At 45.1% G+C, this 7,118-nt stretch overlaps 1 protein-coding gene across 1 annotated transcript in view; it reads left to right on the top strand.

Moving 5' to 3' along the window:
* LOC134070504 (5-hydroxytryptamine receptor 3A-like) overlaps nucleotides 1-7,118 on the top strand; it is a 91,060-nt gene that overhangs the window by 938 nt on the left and 83,004 nt on the right. The gene's annotated exons all lie outside the window — the stretch shown is intronic.

The following is a 7,118-nucleotide window of genomic DNA, read 5'->3' as shown; positions in this document are numbered from 1 at the left end:
AAGGGAGGATCACCACATTGATGCCCCACAGAGGAGCTGTAAATCCTGTGCTGAAGTTCCAGACTCCAGCCACTGGGTCCTGGTGAAGCCTGAAGTCTCCACAGAGGAGAGTGTCTCCACCTACAGCCTGAGTTCTCCTGCAGGGAGCTATGAGTGCCCAGAGTCTGGTCTGCGCTGGACGTGTGCTGGTCCAGTCACCCTGCAGTACCGCTTCATAGACTGGCATGTCTTGGCTGATGAGCTTCCCCACATGCAGTACAGACCAGCTGGCCCTTCAATGGACATTAAAATTGTCTCAGGAGAGCTGGAGGAGATCCACCTGCCACATTTCCTCTGTTTGGGAAGTAGCCCGTCTTTACTGAATGATGCTGTGAAGATTCTGCATAAGCAGGACAGTGGAGTGTTGATAGAGAAGTGTGAGCTGAGTCGCTTTCATGCTACACTGGTCAAACCTTCCCTTTCTCCTATTGGGGTTTTCTATTCTTTCATATCTCATTTGTTCACTGGGAAGGAGGAAGAGAGGGAGAAGCTGGTTGAGGTCCATGCAGATGTTCAGGTCTATCTGAGCAGCACCGCACCCCTCACCTTCCGCTTGTACCTCTCACCACTGAGTCCAGAGATTAGTCAGCTAATAGAGATCCAGGAGGAACGATTCAAAGGCCAAAGACTTGCCAAGCCCCAGCCTGGGAGACCTCTTCAGATGCATGAGTACTACACCTTAAAAACCGACTGTGGCACTATAGGAGAACCGACTCCAGAAGAGCTAGACCTCAAATACAGCTCCAAGATGGCTCCCAACTTCTTTGAAGTGCACATAAGTGAGGCTGTGAACTTTAAGATGGAGCTCCTCAGCTCTGTAGACATACTACGGAAAGTCTGGAAAGCATATATCTTGAGCTCTGAGTGCTTTTGGAGCAAACCCCAACAGGGCAGTGATGGCCCTTACAATGCTGAAGACTTCCTATCCAACCACAGGGCAGGTCTCATTGAGAAGGTGACAAATGTCATCCAGCTAGCGGATAAGATGATGTCAAACAAACTGATCAATGGAGAGGATTATGAAAACATCAGAGTGGCACCAACTGACCAGGAGAAGATGAGACGAGTGTTTGATGTCCTGAGGTCTTGTGGTGCTGAAGGGAGGAAGACATTCTTCAAAATCCTCCATGAGCTACGCCCTGCACTGGTGACGGAGCTGGCTACATCATCCCCCTGACCATAGCAAATCCTACAGGAGGATGATATTTTAAGATGTTAATACTGATTTTACTTTGAACTTTGAGAATGTCATGCAAACATCAGCGTGGAGCGCACTGACCAGGACAAGATGGGGTGTGTGTTTAAGATCCTTGAGTCTTGTGGGAATAAAGGGAAGAGTGTGTTCATCAGAATCCTTAAAGAGCAATGCCCGGCCCTCTTGGAAGCATTGGGCAGATGATCTCCTGAATGACATTTAAAATATATATATTTTCATTTCAATTTGTAATTCTGTGAATTTGCTCCAGGAGAGCTGTGTTTTTTTTTTATTATATTGTATTTCTAATAGTCTAATCTGGTGAGAGCACTGCAGTAGACTTGGTGTGGACAGCAGGGGGCAGCATTGAGCAGAAACAGCAGAAGGAAGGTCATTTTTTTTCTTTGCAACCCCCTGGGACCAAACACTTATTTTCCATAAAAGTCTAGTGGGGCTACATGCACACCAGGTTAGCGCTAACCGCTAGCAGTGGTCATGATGATGATAAAATGAAATCAGAGCGGCATTGTGTTTTACCAAATATAGCAATCTCATTAGCTAGCAAATACACAGCTTTGCCTTGTAAATAATATCAGCACAAGTGGCAGTGAGGAAAATCCGGCTAGCTGTGCATGATTTATATGTTTTGCTGATTGCTGGGAATGATATGTGTCTTTTCTCAATGATGACCAAATTACATCAAAATAAACTTGAAACTAGACCTGCCCTCTATCATGTTGCTCTAAAAGCTGATTGAATAAATTACTCAGGTCTCTTAAATTTCACATTCAATTATTAGGGCCCGAGCACCGAGGTGCGGCCACTGAAAGTGGCTGCACCGTAGGTGCAAGGCCCTATTGTTTTTGTACAGATTATTATTATTAGGGCCCGAGCACCGAGGTGCGGCCACTGAAAGTGGCTGCACCGTAGGTGCAAGGCCCTATTGTTTTCGCTCAGATTATTATTATTATTATTATTATAGTTTTTTCCTCCTTACCTGTTTTTTTTTTTTCACCAACTTGGCATGCTCTAAAACTCTTGTAATTTGGCAGCCATTTGTAGAATTGCAATCGAAACTCAGACACAGAGTTTTGGTCTAGGGCGTGGCTCAGGGACTCTAAAGCGCCACCTATCACGCTGTCTGTTGTGGTTGACACATGCATACACGAAAATGGCCCAGATTTGGTGGGTATGTGTGTTGCAGTAATTTGAACAATTTTTACATTTACACTCTATAGTAAATATTCGAAGAATTTGAGTTATGGTTATGATTATGAATTTTGCACATCATGTATTTTGAAACACTTCTCCTAGACGGTTTATCGAAATCATGTCCTTTCAGCAGTAAAATGATCTTAAGGGGTTGCCCAAGAGAAATTGCGACCAGATTTTTGAATTTCAAAAGTATATTGAAATGGCGAAGGTTTGAATCTAGGTGTCTTATAAAAGAAACAAAAAGTTGGTGTTATAGGCAGAAAACAGTGACTAATTTGGATGAAATTTGATGGAGTATTAGTTAGTGTGTTTGTAGTGACAGTCATATGCAAAGTTTTGAATTTGGTGTTGTTTGTGATTTTTAAAAGTGCATTAATGATTGTGGTGGATACAGTTTTAGCTAAAATATTTTGAAGCGAGTTGATGAATGATTATAATCATATCAAGCTATGCTGCAATTTTGATTTTAACCATGTTAACAGAAAGTGAGTTATTTTTAATTTCATATTTGCCCAATCACACAGCCCCTCCTCTCTGTCCTTCTCTGCCTCTCTCTCTGTTGCAACTAAGACACACGCACGCACTCTGTCACCCCCCTTCTCGGGTCCTCCCTAACTAACACACACACATTGACACACGCGCGGCTTTCTAGAGACAGACAGAGACAGAGACACACACACACACACACACACACACACACACACACACACACACACACACACACACACACACACACACTTTGGGCAACCGTGGCCTACTGGTTAGGGCTTGTAGCTGGAGGATTGCCGGTTCGATCCCTGACCAGTCCACAGCTGAAGTGCCCTTGAGCAAGGCACCTAACCCCTGACTGCTCCCTGAGCGCCGCTGGTTGGGCAGGCAGCTCACTGCTCTGAGTATGGTATATTAAAAAGTATACAAAAGTATATTGAAATGGCGAAGGTTTGAATCTAGGTGTCTTGTAAAAGAAACAGAAAGTTGGTGTTATAGGTAGAAAACAGTGACTAATTTGGATGAAATTTGATGGAGTATTAGTTAGTGTGTTTGTAGTGACAGTCATATGCAAAGTTTTGAATTTTGGTGTTGTTTGTGTTTTTTAAAAGTGCATTAATGATTGTGGTGGACACAGTTTTAGCTAAAATATTTTGAAGCGAGTTGACGAATAATTATAATCATATCAACCTATGCTGCAATTTTGAAATTTTGACTTTAGCCATGTTCACAGTAAGTGAGTATTTAGGTTTATTTGTGTTTGCATGTGTCTTATACTCCATCCATTTAGCTGAGCAGGAGTAGGTGCTCTCTCTCTCAGCTGCATGTCTCTCTCGTCCCCAGCTAATTCTCTACACAGACTCACAGACACTCTCTCACCCCTCCCCCGTCATTCTCTCTCTCTCTCACGCACGCACGCGCGTGCGCACACACACACACACACACACACACACACACACACACACACACACACACACACACACACACACACACACACACACACACACACACACACACACACACACACACTCCCTCCCTCTTTCCTCCCTCCCTCCTTCCCTCTGGGCAGCCGTGGCCTACTGGTTAGGGCTTGGGGCTTGTAACTGGAAGGTTGCCGGTTCAATCCCCAACCAGTCCACCACTAAAGTGCCCTTGAGCAAGGCACCTAACCCCTCACTGCTCCCCCAGCACCGCTGGTTGGGCAGGCAGCTCACTGCTCTGGGTCAGTGTGTGATTCACCTCACTGTGTGTTCACTGTGTGCTGTGTGTGTTCACTAATTTGGTTAAATTGGGTTACATGCAGAGAAATAAATTTCCCTCACGGGATCAAAAAAGTGTATATTCTATTCTATTGATCGATTTGTCTCTACCCCCTCTGTCTGTGTCGGTCTAGCGTTATTGCTATCGATAGTCAGAGATAGAGCTCTGGCCTAGGGTGTGGCTTAGGGACTCTATAGCGCTACCTAGCATATTGTCTGTTGTGGCTGACACATACATTCAGGAAAATTGACCAAATTTGGTGGGCATGTGTGTTGCTCATGCACATGCCCACCAACACGCACATGTTGCTTTGTTAGATTCCGAAATCTCACAGGTCTCCGCACCGCTGGTGCTCGGGCCCGCCATCGCCGCTTGCGGCTATATTTAGGGCCCGAGCACCGAGGTGCGGCCACTGAAAGTGGCTGCACCATAGGTGCAAGGCCCTATTGTTTTTGTACAGATTATTATTATTATTCTCTCTTCGTCTTAGCCCGTTTGGCCGTTTCACCAACTTGGCATGCTCCAAAACTCTTGTAATTTGGCAGGCATATGTAGAATTGCATTTGATACTGAGAGACAGAGCCCTGGCCTAGGGTGTGGCTCAGGGGGTCTATAGCGCCACCTACCGCGCTGTCTGTTGTGGTTGACATGTGCATGCACGAAAATGAACCAAATTTGGTAGGCAGATGTGTTGTATAAATCTGAACAACTTTTACATTTACACTACATAGTGAATCTTAAACAAATTTGAGTTATGATTATGATTATGATTTTTGCACATCATGTATTTTGAAACACTTCTCCTAGACGGTTTATCAAAATCATGTCATATGAGCAGTAAAAGGATCTTGAGGGGTTGCCCGAGAGGAATTGCGAACAGATTTTTGAATTTTCGAAGCATATCGAAATGGCGAAGGTTTGAATTATGGCGTCTTATCACGAAACAGGAAGTTGGTGTTATAAGCAGAAAAAAGGTTATAAATTGGATGTAATTTGGCAGCTACATGTGGAATTGCTTCTGCTAGTCAGGGACAGAGCTCTGGCCTAAGGTGTGGCTTCGGGACTCTATAGCGCCACCTAGTAGCACGTTATGTGTTGTGGTTGACACAAACATTCACGAAAATGAACCAAATTTGGTGGACTTATGTGTTTTTGCTATCGCTAGTCAGAGACAGAGCTCTGGCCTAAGGTGTGGCTTAGGGACTCTATAGCGCCACCTAGTAGCACGTTATCTGTTGTGGTTGACACAAACATTCACGAAAATGAACCAAATTTGGTGGACTTATGTGTTATTGCTATCGCTAGTCAGAGACAGAGCTCTGGCCTAGGGTGTGGCTTAGGGACTCTATAGCGCCACCTAGTAGCACGTTATCTGTTGTGGTTGACACAAACATTCACGAAAATGAACCAAATTTGGTGGACTTGTGTGTTATTGCTATGGCTAGTCAGAGACAGAGCTTTGGCCTAGGGTGTGGCGTAGGGACTCTATAGCGCCACCTAGTGCGTTGTCTGTTGTGGTTGACACACACATTCACGAAAATGAACCAAAGTTGGTGGGCTTGTGTGTTATTGCTATCGGTAGTCAAAGACAGAGCTCTGGCCTAGGGTGTGGTTTAGGGACTCTATAGCGCCACCTAGCGCATTGTCTGTTGTGGTTGACACGTACATTCACGAAAATTAACCAAATTTGATGGGCTTGTGTGTTATTCCTATTGCTAGTCAGAGACAGAGCTCTGGCCTAGGGTGTGGCTTAGGAACTCTATAGCGCCACCTAGAGCGTTGTTTGTTGTGGTTGACACAAACATTCACAAAAATGAACCAATTTTGGTGGGCTTGTGTGTTATTGCTGCCGCTAGTCAAAGACAGAGCTCTGGCCTTGGGTGTGGCTTAGGGACTCTATAGCGCCACCTAGCGCATTGTCTGTTGTGGTTGACACGTACATTCACGAAATTTAACCAAAGTTGGTGGGCATGTGTTTTGCTATAAATATTCAGAGACAGAGCTCTGGCCGAGGGTGTGGCATAGGGACTCTATAGCGCCACCTAGTGCATTGTCTGTTGTGGTTGACACGTACATTCACCCAAATGAACCAAATTTGTTGGGCATGTGTGTTATTGCTATAGTTATTCAGAGACAGAGCTCTGGCCTCGTGTGTGGCTTAGGAACTCTATAGTGCCACCTAGTGCATTGTCTGTTGTGGTTGACACATACATTCACGAAAATGAACCAAATTTGGTTAGCATATGTGTTATTGCTATAGCTATTCAGAGACAGCGCTCTGGCCAAGGGTGTCTTATGGACTGTATAGCGCCACCTAGCGCATTGTCTGTTGTGGTTGACACACATTCACGAAAATGAACCAAATTTGGTTGGCTTGTGCGTTATTGCTATCGATAGTCAGAGATACAGCTCTGGCCTAGGGTGTGGCTTTGGGACTCTATAGCGCCACCTAGCGTGTTGTCTGTTGTGGTTGACACATACATTCAGGAAAATTGACCAAATTTGGTAGGCATGTGTGTTGCTAATGCACATGCCCACCAACACGCACATGTTGCTTTGTTAGATTCCGAAATGTCACAGGTCTCCGCACCGCAGGTGCTCGGGCCCGCCATCGCCGCTTGCGGCTATATTTATTATTAGGGCCCGAGCACCGAGGTGCGGCCACTGAAAGTGGCTGCACCGTAGGTGCAAGGCCCTATTGTTTTTGTACAGATTATTATTATTATTCTTTCTTCGTCTTAGCCCGTTTGGCCGTTTCACCAACTTGGCATGCTCCAAAACTCTTGTAATTTGGCAGGCATATGTAGAATTGCATTTGATACTGAGAGACAGAGCCCTGGCCTAGGGTGTGGCTCAGGGGGTCTATAGCGCCACCTAGAGCGATTTCTGTTGTGTTTGACACACACATGCACGAAAATGA

Source organism: Sardina pilchardus, chromosome 22 (genome assembly GCF_963854185.1).
Source record: "Sardina pilchardus chromosome 22, fSarPil1.1, whole genome shotgun sequence".
NCBI classification, from domain to species: domain Eukaryota; kingdom Metazoa; phylum Chordata; class Actinopteri; order Clupeiformes; family Clupeidae; genus Sardina; species Sardina pilchardus.
This window is presented reverse-complemented; position numbering and strand designations above follow the sequence as displayed.